The sequence below is a fragment of the Ambystoma mexicanum genome, chromosome 9, assembly GCF_040938575.1.
Source record: "Ambystoma mexicanum isolate Mex_15411 chromosome 9, UKY_AmexF1_1, whole genome shotgun sequence".
NCBI lineage: Eukaryota > Metazoa > Chordata > Amphibia > Caudata > Ambystomatidae > Ambystoma > Ambystoma mexicanum.
In genome coordinates, this window is record NC_090931.1 from 388,122,294 (window position 1) to 388,141,770 (window position 19,477).

At 44.3% G+C, this 19,477-nt stretch overlaps 1 protein-coding gene across 1 annotated transcript in view; it reads left to right on the forward strand.

The window, feature by feature from the left end:
- GUSB (glucuronidase beta) overlaps window positions 1-19,477 on the forward strand; it is a 579,332-nt gene that overhangs the window by 414,661 nt on the left and 145,194 nt on the right. The gene's annotated exons all lie outside the window — the stretch shown is intronic.

Here is a 19,477-nt window from a genome sequence, read left to right on the forward strand (position 1 = left end):
CAGTCACACTGTGGCGGCATGAGTCAAGCATGTACCATGCACTTGCACATGTAACTACTCAGTCCGTGAGCTGCACATATGTCCCCTTCCATTGGTTTTTGCTTAAGTGAATCAAGGGAGTGATCTCTCCGGATAGTTGCGGGTTAGTGGGGATCACGGAAAAGGAAATGCCAGAAAAATCTCAAGTTTACTCTAATTTATGGAAAAAGTAGCAAAATAAATCAATGGAGCTAAATCCCAACCAATCCAGCTAGTCAGCTCTTATGCTACTGAAAACAAAATTATCGGATGCATGATGGAATGCCTAAATGGGATGTTATGAATCGTATACTGTCTCTGTTTAATGTGTGCTGTACCTGTAGTATCTCTCTGCCAATAAATAAAAGTTTTTAAAAAAAGAAAACAAAATTATTTAATGAGGATATACTGCCTTTGTCAGGTCCAAAAAGACGCCCTGCTTAGACAAATTAAACTCTCATTAATAAAAAATGGATTTAAAAAGGAAAGAAGTTTTCAGAAGCACCTTAGTCCTGCAGAAACCGACGCCAGAGTGGGGGGTTTATTATATGGATTAACACTGAAATAATTCGGCAGTGTAAATGTTAGTATGTAATTCGAGCTCTGTTTATTTTAGCCATGGTACGAGCATAATTGACGAATACAATGAAGCTCCTGCAATGTTTTAGCAACTTGCAAGGATATAGTTGATAATCCACTTCATATGTTAAAATCTTTTGGTGATCTAATTATAGTGATGGGTTTACAATTTAGCACCCCTCTCATAAAGATCAATGAGAAAAAGCAAGCAAGAAAAGTTGATACGAGGCTGAATGTAGACATTTTTTTAAATAAATTTAGGGTGGATGCAGCACCAAAATGGAAATTGATGCCCGTCGAGCCTTTAGAGACAAAATAACAAAGAAACAATATTATGCCAGGAAAAGGTAGTCGCTACTGATTAAGGCATAGGCCTTGAATAATATAACAGACTTCAGGCATATAACAAGGGCAGGATCCAGCACCCAAACTGTAAATGACATCCGGCAAGCCTGTAGAGACGAAATAAGAGAGAGAAAAAAAGAGATTGCACTAGGAAAGATGGTCACTACTGGTGAAGGCCCAAGCCGAAAACTGAAATGGCAGACTTCTGGCATAGAACGACTGGATCGCTAGATATGGATCATAGCTTTGGGTGTTGTCATCATTAGCAAACTGTATTCAGATAAATGTATCCATCAAAGTGCAAATGCATAGATTAACAGTACAATTCATAATATAAGCGTGATACAATTAAGTTTTGGAAGGATCATGGCAAATATAAAAGAATATTAAAAGCTTAAAAAATACTATTGAAAACTTAAACTAAGCAGTTTAGACATGTAATAAACCTGCAAACAGTTCCTCTTACCTTGATTCAATTCAATCTCTGAAATACAAAGTCGATAAAACCAGAGAGGAATATAAAGCACAGAATTCGACTAATATAAAATGAGCACATAAATTCTCTTTGTATCCTATTCAGTGGTATTTAATAAGCTAAGTCGTTTTTCAGTGAAGGCCTCAGGTAAGGCAACAATTTCCGTGCCACCTACGTGAATCTGCCTTCAATAGATGGCATAGAGCAGGACCACAGTGAGAAAAGGCTACATTGCAAAATAACGGAAGTATTGTGCTCTTCCAGATGGAGGAGTAGGTTGAACACAAAAAGATAAAATGCATTAAATCTCCATCGATGCATTCCAGATCAGGCAATTCGTGTCATTCACTGCGTTACTAATCCACTTAACTGGAGCTACTCTCAAAGGGATCAGATTGGAGCTTGCCCTTGTCCACTCATGTTTGTATTTGGACCATGTTAAATACTTTAACATAGAGTTGGTGGTTAGTATTTTGAAATTGGTTAGAAGGCTTCGTTAATTCTTAGCTCTTTCCGTTACCAAATATTCCATCAGTTTATCTAGCATTAATTTTTTATCAAAAAAGTGTTTTACATTGTTCAGCCAGGGACTAGATAAATAATTGGCTTCAGATAAGTGTAAGAATAAGATAAGCCAAAGTAGCTTTGTCATTGGCCCAGACTCTTAACGACAGTTTAAGTGGTTCTATGTGTCATTAATCTTCTAAATCGGGCATACCGATTTCACTATGCACTGCAAACGTCAGTGCCGAGTCTGAGAATGCAAGGGCATTTTTTTAAAGATGATTCTACTACACTTGCATTGCAGAAATGTTTGAAGTAGCCAACATTCCAGTACCATATCTGGCCACTGCCTTTACTTTGACATAACTCTTAACATTTCCATGGGGTAGGCCTTATTGGTTCTCCCAAAAGGTGATATGCGCCTAGCACCTGGATCATTCAAAATGTTTGCTCTTCAATATGTCTAACTCTGCTAAATCTGGTTGTTATGTGATGTTATGTTGATTTATACCGTGCACTGATACTACCCAAGGGCAGTCTCCAGGGCGCTCACGTGGCTCTGCAAGAAAGAGGACGGGTTTGGTTAGTGAGGGAAGAATGATAGGACGGGTCCAGAACCAGGAGAAACTGGCATCTGTGTGTGTTGGCTTATAGATGGTAGGTTGCGTGCACTGGCTTGCTTTATCCATAAGGGTAAGGTCTAATGCCTGGGATGTTTCTATGTGGCTGTTATGTTGGGGTGTGTATGTGTGTTGTATGTTTAGATTGGCAGGTGTTTACGATTGTGCGCACTGGTTTGTTGTGTCCGTACAGGTAAGGTCCAGTGTCTTGGTTTGTTTGTTGCACGTGTGTGTTGCTTGTGTGTTAGGGTGTAGGTTGGCTAGCCCAGTGGGTGTGTATAGTGTTTGGGTGGTGTATTTCAGGAAGTAGAAGCGGGTAGTTAGTGCTTTGGCTACTCACTAAGTTCTTCTATGTGGCTAATCTACACAGTCCTATTTGTTGTGACAGATCATTACTCTCCACAATTCTATCTAAGTGTGATGCATGGTTAATCTTCTCAATTCTATCTGAATGTGACTCATGGCTAAACTTTACAATTCTATCTGAATGGGGTGCATGGCTAAATGCCAGCTATGGCTAAAAAAAACAATTGGCCTAAATGCCAGACATGGCTAACATACAACTGTGGGCTATGTGCAGTAGACTACACTCTTTTAGGCAATAAGTGTGGTGGGACAGTGTAATGGTGGGCAGTAATGGCTGTTCCCCTGCCCAGACCTTGCTTACCTTTTCAGTTGCTGCTGGTTGACGGCTGCGTGGTAGGCTCCACAGGCAAACACTTGGGCACTTTGAAACACTTGACTGTGTATAGGCGCTATATAAATAAACAATACAATACAATACTGGCAAACACAGCCTGGAACTGCTTCTTCCAGAGCTGCCCTTTACCTCAGGGCTCTTAGCCGATTGGGTTGCCCTGGTTAGATGGTCTTTAGAGGGTCTCTTGGGCCAATCAGAGCACAGGGGAGGAACTAGAAGCAGGAAACAGGGGTCAGGGAAGCAGGCAATGTGCACGAGCGTGAAAAGGTGGAAAAGGCACAAAATACAATTCAAAAGTGGTCGGGCAGCCCTGAAGCCACAGTTAACCTCGTGCACAAGCTAAAGTGGTAGAGGCAGCCAAGAACGCAGGGCCTAGGTCCTCATTGTTGTGGGTTTGTTCTAGTTGTGAAGGAGATGCTTAAATATTCAAAGGAGGTGAAATCAATGATCACTTGGTTACCAACTTTAAAAATAGCTTTGTTTGTTGCAGGTTTTACATGTTATTACTGCTGATTTTGACACATTAATAGAGAGATTAAGATTATTCATAAACTAGGTGTGGGCCAGTCAAGCATTAGTGATCTAGGGGTTCTTGCATGTAAACCAGTATCATCTGCATTTACGAGAACCGGAATGTATATGGCACCCAGACGAGACACATCTGCTTTACTGCGAAATAAAAATTCATAAAGCCATTGATGTGAAGGGAGAACAGTAAAGGGGTGAGGACTCAACTCTGTCTCATACAGTTTGTACTGGGAACCAGATTGTGCATTGCCCATTGCAGCACGATTACACACGAGCTTTGGTATCTTTGCGTAGTAATGCCCACATTTTTACCAAAGCTTCTGGGAAGTTACAGTGCCTCAAACATTGACAGGGTGTGGCTCTCTTGACCTAATCAAAGGTCGTACTTGGGTGCAGATGTTCTGTGTGTGTGTGTGTGTGTGTGTGTCAACGCAGGGAGATTGATAGCAGAAGGTACTGTTATCAAGAGACATGCGTGGTTACGGCAGTCGGGATTCAAGACAGAAACCCAGGCTTCTTTAATAGACAAGCCAGTGGAACCCGACCTATTGTTTGGGAAAGCGGTCGAAGACGCACTTAAAAATGCCAAAGATGAATATGAGACTCTCAAATCCCTTGGCCAGCTTACCAACAAACCCCCTAACCAGAGGGGGAACAGTAATTTTCGTCGCCCACGCGGCCAAAATTCACAAAGAGGCAACTATGCCCAGGGACAGGGTACACAATGGAATAACAACCAGCAGTCTACCCAGAGTTACGGCAGGGGTAACAAGAGAGGTCGTGGAAGAGGCAGAGGCAGCCCCAACAAGGGAGGTGGCACGCCTCCACCAAAACAGTGACGCTCAGTTCAGGGTCCCTTGTCACGCAACCCCAGTAGGGGGACGCATTTCCACCTTCACCCAAGCTTGGGAAGGGATCACCTCAGACAGATGGGTGCTGTCAACAGTATCCGCGGGATATTGTATAGAACTACTGCAGCGTCCCCGGAACCATCCTCCACGACAAAGAGTGCACTCCCTAGAGCATCAAAGGATCCTTCTCGAGGAGATCGCCATTCTGCTAGAAAAGGACGCGATAGAACTCGTCCCAGGACACCAGGTAAACAAGGGTATCTATTCAACTTACTTCCTTGTGCCAAAGAAAGATTTGACAATGCGCCCAGTATTGGACTTACGGCCTGCCAACAAGTATGTCAAGCCCCAAAAATTCCGTATGACCACGCTACAAGAGGTAATCCCCCTCCTAAAAAAGGGGGATTACATGGCAACCTTGGATATGAAAGATGCTTATTTTCATATTTCCATGCTCCCAGCGCACAGAAAGTACTTGCGCTTCAAGGTCGACAGTCGCCACTACCAATTCAAGGTACTGCCCTTCGGGATAGCTTCAGCACCAAGGGTATTCACCAAGGTACTGGCGGTGGCGGCTGCACACCTACGCAGGGAGTCAATCCCGGTGTACCCTTATCTGGACGACTGGCTCATAACGGGGGAAACCCCAGGAATTTGCAGGTCAAACATTCAGAGGACTATCGACCTCCTCCACGAATTAGGCTTCTCTATCAACGAGAAAAAGTCAAGTCTGGTGCCAAGCACCTCAAAACAGTTTCTAGGAGCTATCCTAGATACTCAGAAAGGATTGACCTTCCCTTCGGAAGAGAGAATTCGGAATATACTTCTGCAAATTCCGCATTATCAGTCAGGTCAACAGATAACAGTACGCAAAGCTATGCGGTTACTGGGCATGATGGCGTCATGCATTTACCTGGTCCCCCACGCGCGTCTGCGCATGCGTCCCATGCAGGAATGGTTGGCGAAACAGTGGTCTCAGGCAAGTGGTCATTGGGACGATCTAGTGGTCGTTTCGCCAACACTCGTACAGAGCCTACACTGGTGGAGAAGAGAGAATCTCGCAAAGGGGAAACCCTTTTACGATCCCGAAGTACAAGCCGTGGTGACTACAGATGCATGCCTGACTGGGTGGGGAGCTCACCTTCTCCACCACACAGCTCAGGGTCTCTGGTCTCACTCAGTAGCCAAGAACCACATCAATCTGCTACAGCTTCTGGCAGTATTCCGAGCGCTAAAGACGTTCGAGCCCCATCTACTGAACTTGTCGGTGCAGATCAAAACGGACAGCACGACAGCCATGTTCTATCTGAACAAGCAAGGGGGTACTCGTTCGACAAATCTGTCCAAGCTTGCCCAGAAAATATGGATATGGGCACTCAGACGGAACATCTTCCTGTCATCACAACATGTTCCAGGGGAGCTCAATTCCCTAGCGGATGCTCTAAGCAGAGACTCCCTCCCAAAAGAACACGAATGGGTCCTTCACAGAGACGTAGTAGAAGATCTCTTCTCTCAGTGGGGTTTCCCCACTATAGACCTATTCGCCACAAGCAAAAACAAACAATGCCCAGGATTTGCATCCAGGTTCCCCCAGCCGGACTCCCAAGGGAATGCCCTGTGGATGAACTGGTCAGGGATGTTTGCGTACGCTTTTCCACCAACTCCTCTCATCAGGAAGGTGGTGTACAAGATGAACAAGGAATCGATGACGCTCATCCTAGTTGCTCCCATGTGGGCGAGACAACCATGGTTTCCACACCTACGCAGGATGGCGGTGTGCGAGCCCATCAGACTCCCAGCCTGGTACAACCTACTGTCCCAGCAACAGGGTCAAACAGTGCATCAGGAACCCAACTCTATGAACCTAGCAGCATGGCTCCTGAAGTCATAGAGTTTGGACATCTCAAATTACCACAGAGGTGTATGGACATTCTAAAGGAGTCCAGGAAACCAAATACAAGGCACTGTTACTTTGATAAGTGGAAAAGATTCGTTATCTGGTGCCAGAATAAACAAATCAACCCGGTTGATTGCACTCCTTCCAACGTTGTGACATACATGCTCCACCTGCTGGATGCAGGGTTGGTTTTTAAATCGCTGAAAGTACACCTGGCAGCCCTCTCGGCTTACACCACATCCCATAACAAGGTCTCGTGGTGGAAAGTACCAGTGGTTAAAGCCTTCATGGAAGGAGTAAAGAGACTTCACCCTCCTATTTCGAACCCACCGCCAGGATGGGACCTCAACGTGGTGCTAGCTAAGCTCATGGGACCCCCATTCGAACCCATGCATAAAAGTAGTCTCAAACACCTGACTTATAAAACGGCCTTCTTAGTAGCCATTACCTCCATAAGAAGGGTCAGTGAAATTCAGGCTCTGTCAGTGCAGGATCCTTTCTTTACTATCCACAAGGACAAACTGGTTTTACGCACACACCCTAGGTTCTCACCTAAATTCATATCCAAGTTCCATGTAAACCAGTCCATCGAGCTTCCGGCTTTCTTCCAAAACCCGCAAAGCTCGGCTGAGGTGAAACTACACACCCTAGATGTGCGTAGGGCGGTCCTATACTATGTAAATAAAACCAGACCGCTAAGGAAAACAGATCAACTGTTTGTCTCCGTAGCTACAGGCAGAGAGGGGGATCGCGTCTCTAAAGGCGCTATCTCGAAGTGGATTATCAACTGTATACAGCTGTGTTACTCTCTTTCTGAAAAGACTCTGCCTTTTACGCCAAGGGCCCACTCTACTAGAGGCATTGGTGCCACTCTGGCTTTCATTGCAAATGTTCCCCTCGACACCATTTGCAAAGCAGCTACTTGGAGCTCTATTCACACTTTTACTCAGCATTACTGCATTGACACTCATTCCAAGACAGATACACAAGTGGGACAAGCGGTTCTAAGACACCTGTTTGCTCATGACCCTTCTCACATCCCACCTCCTTCTGCTGGTACTGCTCGCTAATCTATGCACAGCATGTGATCTAAGCAGATTCCACAAGCCTCAGAAGGGATACATTACTCACCGTAATCGTATTTCTGATGCTTGTATCTGCTTAGATTCACATGCGACCCACCCTTCCTCCCCTCCGAGAGAAGGCGCATGATTGCTTGTAGTCTTACCTTTCTGTCTATCTGCTTGGATTATCTGTACTCACGCTACTCCTCATGCTTCCTCATGTCAGAAAAATCTGAGGATCCTAGACGCGTGAGGGATCTTGGGTACAGTGGACGTCACACTAGGGATAGTATTACTGGCACGCCTGTGTCGACGCCCATTTTCGACTTTCGAAAAACAAACTGTAATACTCCGCAGCTTCCACTAGATGTCGGCCTATGCACAGCATGTGAATCTAAGCAGATACAAGCATCAGAAATACGATTACGGTGAGTAATGTATCCCATATATATATATGGGAGAGTGTTAGATATACTTGGATACGAATTAAGGCCTGCTGGTTTGTGCCCCGACCTTCATGAAATCCCAATTGTATGTTTAATAGAATGTTCTCGTTATCCACCCATGATTGCATTCTAGCAAGGATGGCCCTGCCTAAATTGGGAACCAAGGAACAAAATCAATCTGTAGGCTGCACAGCATTCCCTCAGACCTTTATAAAAAAAATTGAATGAATTATGGCAAGACTTCCACACTGTGAATTTTTGCTTTTGCGGGCATACAATTAAAATACTTGTCAAAAGCGGAAACCAGAAATCTTTAAAGGTCCTAAAAAGGTCAGCAGAAATATCATCCATCCACAGCTTTCTTTTTCAACCCTGTTTCAGAACCGCTGTGAGGATTTCCTGTACTGTGAATCCGATCACCATGTCTTTGTTGTACTTGGCATTCAACAGACCCCTTCACATTGTAAGTCCTATTCATTAGGGTTTCTGATATGCTTATTATACGATTTCTAAAAATGAGCAATCCACGAAGTCTTGTACATTAGCATCAATCTGATTATGATTACTAAAATTGAGGCCATAGTTCACCAATTACCAAAATTGTCTAGAGTTAGTGACCAGCAGCATTGCGTAATTCGTCTCATACTGAACATCCAATGCAGCCTTGCGTACATCAGTGGCCCTCTTATATCACTCAAGTACTTATGATCTTGGCCTTATCGATAATTGGGACTTTTAGCAAAGATAACAATTCCCTCTTAGCAGATATGCACTTATCAGCCTTGGTTGGTAATTTAGTTCCCAGTTGTACTTATTTTTCAAAAGTAGAGGTCGACCGAGATCATGAACATTTCACACTTGCCCAGATCTACTTCAGAGTGTATGTACACTTCAAGTAGATCGTTAATGAGCAACAGGTTATGGAAGATCAGTCGTTTTAGTTGAACCAATGCTCTAGTACAGTTCAGCCCTGTTGTTCTTTGGCAAGATGATACAGAGGCCCCTGCAGTATTCTATGTTCTCGATAAATGAAGGTTTATTTTGCCAATTGAATTTTAAAACAACCGCCTGATGGTCACTGAAGATTGTTAACAGTACTTTGAAATCCTAGCAGCCGTAATACAGAAATAATCAATAATCGAGCAGCCATTATGTGTCTTAATGGTATCAGAACCAAATATATGCACAGGAATTCTCCCATTAACAGAGCAAAGGCTCTATTTCATCAGCCTGGTATAGAATTTCAGTCCAAAGACATACATTCGAGGATCTAACATCAGATGGAGAGTAATATAAACATGATCTTCAGTACTGTCAAAAAGATAAGGGGATAGACCATTCTTATTTTAATGTTAAAATCTCTACCTATTATCAACCAATTAGTAGTCTCACTATTAGAACAAAATAAATCATTAATGTTACATCTACCCCAGTTGGACATCAACTCTTCCTCTTTTCAATATGCCACTATTCAACTCCTTCCTCCCACTCCTCTCACAGTACTGGCTCTCTATTGACCCCCTACTCCTCTCACCACCATCCCTGATCTGACCCTTCTCCTTGAGTCACTTCTTACCGACATCCCCATTGTCATGCTGGGGGACTTTAACCTGCCCAAACTCTCTTCAGCCACCTGCCTTGAATTTAGGTCCCTCTTATCTGACCACTCCCTCTATTCCCTCCACGGCCAGCCTACCCCCTTTGGTGGGAACTCTCTTGACCATGTCTTTCCCTCGAACTCACTCTCCATCTCTGACCTCTCCTTTGCCCCTTCTCGCTCTGATCACTCCATTGTTCAGTCTCACATCATGGTCCCTTCACCTTCTACTCCTCATCTCCCCTCTTCAATGACAGAGGATAGTCGGGCGAGACTTTTTTGCCCCTGACATCGATGGTGTGAGAACCTCTCCTCTGACTTTTTTATGCCTCATCTATTGAAAGTGCTTTCTCTGATTTTCACTATGCACTTAATCCAATCTAATCGTTTATAACGTGGTTAATACCAGGGACCCGTTTCTTAGTGCAGGACCAAGATTCAAACCTGTGTTGCTCTGCATTGTCTTGTTTCCAAGACAAACCATTGCCCCTGAGCTATACTCCCGGCTATTATATCCTCCCTTCCCATACCTATCCTCTGCCTTGGATCACCTCTGAAAGTCAGACCCTCAAAATAAACATGTGCAGTGATCTACGATGCTGGGGCAAATTAGGGACACCTACCGTACTCCCAGCCTACACAAATTCCATTGAGGCTCTAAACACGACATTGGACTGACCAATTCTACTGCTTCACAAACCTAATCTCCTCCCTTCCCAATCACCCCTGCACATATTCATCTACCCTCCAATCTTTGCACACACCTCCCAAGACAATATCTATCACTTCCTCCCTTTCTGCTAATGACTTTCTCACTACTGTTTCTCTAAAATTCGTGACATTCTCAAAGCCCACCTCCCTTCCGGCTCTCCAACCCTCCTTTTGCCCACCACCTCTCCCATTAGCTCTTCTACTCTCGACTATTTCTTCCCTACCTCTCCTATTGAATTAGCTCCCCGGTCTTATGCTTCTTATTCTCGAAGGCTCTTGGAAGTAACGGTTCTTCTTTGAAAAGGTCAAGTGCACTTCCCTCCTTGCAACCCTCTCCGGTCTTGTGGTCTTTCTCCTCAATTTAAACTGCCATTTTGGAGCTGCTGCTTCCTTGCGCGTTTTGCCTTACTCAGAGTGTGCTTTTGTGCTCCACCTTTTATCCGAGTGAGGCAGTGTGATGGAAGTCGGGTGTGTGTAATGATCAGTAATTACCTGACTCGGCCTGACCATTGTGTTGGGACATGTCAGGTATACTGCTCGGGGTTAGTCCGTTTTCTCTCACAGTGAGCTGTCCGTGAGAAAATGTTTGTGTCGGGAAAGGGGGCGGGGGTGAGTTCCTAAGTATCCCTCTTGGTAGGATGTGGAAAAGGTGTTACAGGGAAGGGTATCCCTTCCGGTTTCTCACATACCCTTCCCCTATTTGATGTAGCCGCATCTGTTTCACAAGGGAACCGAGAAAGGAAATCCACGTTCCCTTGGTCTTTTCCTTTTCGTTGCTTCACATTGAAACAGTAGTGTTGTAGGTCTAAGAACCATCCCATGACTCAAGGGTTAGAATCCTTTTGCTGGGTAATCCAAACTAGTGGAGAATGATCTGTGACAAGTGTGAAATTTCTTCCTAGGATGTAGTATCTAAGGTGGGTAATGGCCCACTTGATGGCAAGGGCCTCTAATTCCAGGACGGAGTAATTCTTTTCATGTGTGAAAAGTGTGCGACTCGTACATAAGATGGGATGTTCCAATCGTTGCAAATTTGTGACAAGACAGCTCCTAACCCTGTAAGGGGGCGACGTCTGTTTGTAATACAAATTCCTTTGAGAAATCTACTACCTTTAGGATCGGGTTCTGCCACAGGGTTTGTTTTAGGTTGTTATAACAAATATCGTTCTCAACAGTACAATGAATTTTGTGGGGTCTAGTGTTCTTTAATTTGTCTGTCAGCCTAGCTGTCCTGTCTGAGAAGTTCAGGATAAACCTACGGCAATAACCGATTAACCCTAAGAATGCTATCAGGTCTCTTTTAGTTTTAGGTGTAGGGGTACCTAGACCGGCCTTCACTTTCTAGCGTTGAGGTTCGACACAGCCATTCCATAAAAAGAAGCTGAGGTATTTCACGGTTGATTGGGCCAGTCTGCATTTGGAAGGATTGGCAGTTAGGCCAGCTTCTCTGAGGGTTCTCATAATAGTAAAGAGATGGAAAAGATGGTCTTGCCAAGTTTTATTATAAATGACGTTATCGTCAATATAAGTTCCACAGAAATCAGAGTAGGGCTGTAATATTTTGTCCATAAGACGTTGGAAAGTTGCCGGAGCCCTGTGTAAGCCAAAATGGAGGACTTTGAACTGGAACAGTCCTAGGAGCGTCGAGAAGGGTGTATTTTCCTTATCAGGTCCATACATTGGGATCTGCCAGTACCATTTGGTTAAGTCTAGGGTTGATAGAAAAGAGGCGTTTCCGAGTTTATCAATCAGGTCGTCGATGTGTGGCATGGGATAGGCATTGAAATGGGAAATGGCATTAACATGGCGGAAGTCCATGCAAAACCTCCAGGAATGGTCCGGTTTGGTGAACAATACTATAGGGGAGGTCCATGGGCTTGAAGAGGGTTCGATAAAATGTGCTCTTAACATTTTATTCACTTCCTCAACCACTATCTGTTTACGGGCTTCCGGGAGTCTATATGGTTTCAGATGGACCACCTTTCCCTTTGGTGTTCTGATGTAGTAATAATTGTCTTTCGCTCTTCCTGGTATCTTCTTGTTGTTGATTAGATAGCTCTTAAGGAATTTATTCAAAGTTATCTATTTCTTCATGTACCAAACCGATTAGTATTGTGGCATTGGTGGCAGACAGGTTTTCCTCCCACTCTTTTAAGAGATTTACGTGATATAGATGGATCTTGGTTGTGCTACCTCATAAGTACAGGTCCCTGTTCATTCCAATATCTCATATGGCCCATGCCACTTAGAGACAAGTTTGTTTACCGAGGTAGGCAAAAGGACCAATACTTTTTGTCCTACGGAAAACCATCTTAAATTTACCTTTTTGTCAAAGATGGACTTTTTGTTTGACTTGGGCCTTTTCCATATGAGTATAGACTAGATTTCAAACAAGTCTCATATGCTCTCGCAATGTGGTAGCAGTTTGCGAAAGGGGAGTGGGTGCCTCTTCTCTTTCTTCCAGGTCTCCGGAGCATGTCCAGGACATCTCTAGGTTCTCTACCATAAAGTAGTTCTAATGGAGAGAATCCAGTGGATGTCTGAGTGATTTTCCTTGCTGCAAATAGTGCCCAGGGGATCATAAGGTCCCAGTCCTCCCCATCCTTATCAACCAACTTTCTTAGGATCATTTTGAGTGTTTTGTTGAATCTTTGTACCAATTCGTCTGTTTGGGGATGGTAAACTGAAGTTCATAAGGTGGTAATCTGAAGCAACTCTTTACTTCACCCATGAGCTTGCTCATGAAATTGGATCCTTGATCCGTCAGAATTTCCTTAGGAAAGCCAACACTGGAAAAATTATGATAGGAGGTGCTTTAGAATCTACTGGGTGGTTGTGTTCCACATAGGGAATGCCTCAGGGTATCTGGTCACGTAGTCGACAATCACGAAGACATACTTGTTACCTAGTGTAGACTCTTCTAATGGTCCGGCGATGTCCTTCCCAGTTCTTGTGAATGGGATTTATATTATTTGTAAAGTATTCAGAGGTGCAGGCAATTGGATGTGAGTACTGGTGTTCTGACATATTTCACATGCATGAATAAAGGTTTGTATATCAGCATGGGTAGCTGGCCAGTAAAACATCCCACTGATGCGTCCCTGGGTTTTGGATTGTCCTAAGTGCCCCCCTGTCAGATGGCAATGCGCATTCTCTAGTAACATCTTCCGGTGGGTTTTGGGGATTACTGAGTTTTACTTGGGTCTTCTGTGGATGTTTCTTTTCTATACAGCCATCCTTGCTTTAAGAAGAAAAAAGATCTTCCCTTCTCTACTCCCTCTCCTTCAGGAATTGCTTGTAAGAAAGCCTGAGCGAGAGCTGGGTCATTTCGCTGGCCGAAGGCCAGGGCGGGAAAGATGGTAAACTCTTCTTCCCTTTTCTCTTCAGTGTTAGAGGGTTCATCAGCCTCCCCAAAGCCTAAGGTACCCCTCTGTTTCTTCTGGTTCACTATCTTTAAAACAAGTAAAGGAGCCTTTCAAAGAATTCCTTGTGCAATCTTGTCCCCACTATGTACTTCAAATGGGATGTCACCATGCTTCTGTAATAGAACCTTTTTGTCTCCCCGGAAGTCGGGATCGATGACGCCTGCTAAGACGTCTACACTGAACTTCCAGGCCAGATTTTCGGGCCCATCTTATACAACACCCAGGGGGGTATCAAAACTAAGTCTGTTGGAATCATTCCCCTTTTCCCAGGAGGGATAGTAGCCTCTCTACTGCTACAGATATTAAAGCCTATTGATTCTTTTGTGGAAATAGAGGGGTTTGACGCTCTATGACTAAGCTTCAGGAATTGTAGGGTTCCCCAATTTGTTTTAATTGAGTCACATCCCATTCTTGACACCACATGTAAGGAAGGCATGGTATCAACAGTAAGACAGACACAAGTGACCACAGTTCAAATGTGTTTTGTCACTCACAATAAAAGGGCCTATACTAAAATAAACTATTGCCAATCTTTACCTCTAAATACACATAGTGTTGAAGTAGTATTTATGAAAAAGAAGTGTTCACAAAATGGTATGTAAGGATGTACACACCATTGGTCTCCCTTCTCCACGTTTTCAGCACGGGACAATGCATTTCACTCGAGTGTACGAGGGTAAAGTTCAATCACTAGTATAAAGGTTTTCTGTGCCCAAGACTCTTTACTTGGTTATATGTCATCTTACCGACTACAATTACAGAGTGGTCAATTTCATTGTGGAAGAAATACCGAAAAATGCTGATTTTTTATTTTTATTTTGGGGGTCCCCCAACCCCCTGTTCTTTAACCCTTAAAACGCCACCACAACCACATTCCGAGCCATTTTAACCCCTTTACCTCACTACCATGTATTTATTTAATTAGTGGTCGCAGTGTTTTTCAGTGTTTTTGTCCACTCTTAAATTTACCACTCTGTTATGTTTCAGATATTTTGACTAGATACCCTTTACTTATCAAAGTCTCTTGATTCAGTGTGTCTGTACCAAAAGATACAAAGTTGTTTTCTTTTTACAAGCACTCAATTCAGGAGATTCACTATTCACCCTGGAGCCCCCTCAGCTGAGTTTGGACCCCCTCAAACGAGCTCAGATGCCCTTTTTCAATGTTCATACAATATTCTTTCTCGGGTGACTCACAGTTCACCCTGGATCCCCCCTCAGCCGGGCTCAGATCCTTCCTCTTACGCAATTAGTTTCCCTCAGCCGGGTTAGGACCAGTTTCAGTTGGTAGCAACTATCGAAGACTTTCGAATGTGCACAGGGTTTAGCTTGACCCATCGCAGGACCACTTCGTTTCACAACTCTTTTTACATTTGCCACCTCTCTATTTGATACCTAATAGAGACCTTCGAATGAGCACCCATGTGGCACCGGAGCACTCTGTTAACAGTATCTGTCTTGGCTTCAAAGGTTCTGTCACTCATCTCCTGTTTAATTATTTGCATCACTCGTCATACGCTTCACACACTGTTCTCTTCAGATTTCTCTATACAATGTTGCAGCTTGCAACCTTGGCTCTAAGACACACACCGGTCTGGTATCAGTCTCCCTGACTCACCGGGTGTGCTGCCTTTACTGGCACTACTTTGTTTGTAGGGGCCAAGGACAGTACCACAGCGGCAAATGCTCCGGGTAACTCCAAACACAATGCAGGTTTCTTCAGCTTTAATTCCAGGTTTTATGTTTCTTATTCTCGAAGGCTCTTGAAAGTAACAGTCTTTCTTTGAAAAGGTCAAGGGCACTTCCCTCATTGCAACCCTGTCCGGTCTTGCAGTCTTTCTCCTTGATTTAAACTGCCATCTTGGAACTGCTGCTTCCTCGTGTGCTTTGCCTTGCTCAGAGTGTGCTTTTGTGCTCCACCTTTTATCCGTGTGAGGAAGTGTGATGGAAGTCAGATGTGTGTGATGATCAGTAATTGCCTGACTCTGCCTGACCATTGTGTTGGGACATGTCAGGTATACGGCTCGGGGTCAGTCTGTTTTCTCTTACAGTGAGCTGTCCGTGAGAAAGGGTTCCTGCCGGGAAAGGGGGGCCGTTGAGTTCCTAATTATCCTACCGGGTAGGATGGGGAAAAGGTGTTACAGGGACGGGGATACCGCGTCTCGCCGTCTGGTGTCCCACTTCCACTCCCCGAACACCCCCATCCAGGTGATCCTCCTGCATTGTCCACTGTCAGGAACTGGATCCAAAAAGCGATGGCCGTATTCTGGCCACCTGGATGACAGAACCCTGGGGACTAGCGGGTGACACACCTTCAGGTTTCTCACAGACGTCATCTTTTTTGTTCAATACTTGGAAGTTGTTCTTTTGAGCATAGGAATGTGAAGATATGGGCAGGGGTTGGGGGGGTTAGCCAAATGTCCACAAGATGGTTGGGAGCTTTAATTTGCGTTGCTATTAGTACTAATCTAGTCTGATTGTGGATTGTCACATGATGTATCAGAAAACAATGCGTGTAGATAAAGGTAATTTACTTACAAAACTGGTTTTATAATTGTCTGCTCGTTAAAGATGTACGTACATCCCAGCAAAATTCTTTGGTAGACGAAAGTGTGGGCGTAAATAAACGGACACAGCAAAACAATCTGAAAATTGGGTTAAATCCTAGTGTTCAGAACTCTGGCGCTGAACAGATTGTTCATTGTGAAATCTTGTGACCATGTTTTGCTATTCAGAAGTGCATCTGGCAGGGTGCCTTGTATGTGCACCAAATCAGTCCCTTCTGGGCACACGTTGTCAAAGGACCTATCCAGGGGCCCAGGATACATTGAAATTCTGGTGGGAGCAGAGTGCACAGTGGCAGACTGGTTACCTTTTCTTCGAGTGGAGGAGCATAAAAATGTTTCTGTAATTGGCACGAGCGCATCAAGTGAGCTTAACCCATCTATGTGGATTGGTGGGGGGTGGAAGGGTTCTCACTACCACCTAGAAATGTTTTTATGTAATGAGTTCAAATTGTGCATTATATAGTTCAAATTTCAGAAAACACTTTAAAAAAAAGCCTTGCAATCATTGTGTGGGGCAACACATGAAACACAATCTCCCAAGGTCATTACAACAACAATACACAGGAGAAGTTTTGAACATATTTTCATGCTGGCTTCATTCAACGAAGAAACATGAGGACTGCCCCAAAAATGTATACCAGCATGGCCGTGTAAAAGATATTTCATCCTGCTTGTCCTAACAACGAATGCAAATATTGTCGCTTTAAGATTGCATGTTTATGCTGACCATTCCTGAAATATGCCAAAATGCAAACGCATACATTCTGCATGTGTCCAATATGTGCCAATACGGACAGTGTAAAACATTTTAATGCTGGCTGTGCTAAAAATATTCCCATAGTCCACTGTAAGAAAACATTTCCATACTGGTTTTACCCAATTTATGCCACTGTAAGAACACCTATTTAAGCTTTCCCTGTCCAACATATGCCAGCATGACACCGAAAAATACATTGTAATGGTGGTTGTGGCCTGTGTGCCCTATATATGTCAGTATTGCCACAGTTAATCATGTCCATGTTGCCTGTGTCCACATTGTATACATGCCAATGCCTTCCCTTGTATACCAGCGTTGTGTTGTAAACATGACACATGTCCCTTTCAAGCCTGCTGCACATGCATACAAGCAAACAGACGCACACCTGCTCTCCACATACATGTACCTACTTGTGTACGTGCACACACAATTTTTAAATCCACATACCTTCATGCACCACCGGTGGTCTCATGCCTCCTGGCCTCCTCTGGGGTCCTTCTCCACGTCCTCAGTCAGCACGGTGGTATTGGAACATTAGGCAGCAGACCTATGCTGTGCTAGATCAGCCCTGTTCTGAGCAGGCCTAGAATGCCTAAAGGGAGGTGCATCCATTCATTACAATCTCCCCCTACCTCTGCACACACTGTGGGTGCATTCACATTTTAACCCAAACCAGTGAAAGAGCCATTGAGGGGGTCATGTAGTTCTCAGCACATCCATGGTGGCACTTCAATGTTACGCACCCAAAGCTCCAGATTGTTGTCGCAAACCCCCCACTGCACATGCACATCCACAGAGCTACAATGCCCATGAATGAGGTAGGCCGCGTTGGGGCTCCTGCCATTACCTTTCAGTGGTGCATGATTTGAGATGGGATACTCATTCTCCCCTTATTTATTTAGCATTTGTTAAGCGCCTATACAACAAAATAGTGTTTACAGGCGTCAGCAGCCACTTAGTATACAGGGCAAAGCCATTGCTGCTGAAACAACCCACTCAACCCAAAAAACAAAATGCAGATCACGCCTCAAAAGCATGTATATTTTGTATTAATTGGAAACACTCCAAATGTTCTAGTTTGTTGAAAATGTACATCAAATCCTTGATGGGAAAATGTATTTGTACCCTACATTTCTATTTGCCCATCTCTACATGTCTCTCCCTCACTCTAATCACATGATCATGTTTCACAATAGTCATGCACATTTGTTAAAAAATAAACATTTTGTGCATGTTTCCATGCGCATGACAAATTATTTTGCTATTGGTTGCAAGTTGTTATAACTTGCAACCAATAGCAACTCGAGGGCTTCAGGTATGATGCAGGAGGTCAAGATTGTTTTTTATAGAAGGATGTACTCTTCAATAATCGGTTGAATTACTTAGTAAGCCTCCAAGTACATTTACGAGAGGAGACACCAACCAAACACACCTCATTCGAAGCAGTATCCAGTGGCAGAGTGCCTTACTAAGGAAGGGGTCTCCCTCACCTTCCTTGATTCATCTTTGGATTTTCAAAGAGACCGATTGGGAGTGCAGCACATTTCAAAGTTCTCCAACAGTGAGATGAAGATAGAAGGCATCCAAGGCAGAGGAGAGTTCTATCCCCTAATCATCCCCAGGGAACCGTGGTGGTGACTGCTGTTTGGACCAAGGTGTGCCCCTCTGCCAGCTACACTGGAACCAGGCTCTTCCCTGGAGGTGAATGATCTCTAGTAGGTGCCAGCTAAGCTTCTTGGAGTGGGAGTGCAGAACCAAATGGCATTACCTTGTTTTGTCACCCTGTGATTGACATGCCTTTGAATCGCCCCATGACTACCTGTGCTGCTTTGGTCACTTCAAGACTTCAAACTGCTCTCCTACATCTTTCAACTTTCTAAAAAGGCATATCTCAGAGAAGATAAAGCTCAGAGGAGCAAGATGGCTGGAGGTGGTAACAGTGGGTAAAGAATCCAGATCATACCTGGGTAACAAGCCGAGAGGAGGGAGACATATTAACATCAGAAGGAAAAGGAGAGCAGGTAGACAAAGTGGCAGGAACATCAGCTAATGAATGAGGGACCGAGGTGAAGGTAGAGCGTAATCTCGTGGATAGCCAGAGCAAGAAGGTTCTGGAGGGCCGGGTTGTCCTAGGCAGGACCAGAATGTAGGTGAAGGAAAATCGTAGTCTGGGAGATAAATGTGAAATCAGAGAAGTGCATGGAGGGGAATAGGGAAGATGCCCTGACAAGGCCATACCACAGTGACCCCCTAACCCCCGAGCTGTCCCTTCCAGCTACGTCCACTGACCCAACAGCTTGGAAGACTTTGTGCCCAAGTCAGCCTGCATCTCGCTCAAACACAGAATGGTTTGGGCCACTGTAAAGCCTGCAATACCAGGAAGGGGTGACAAA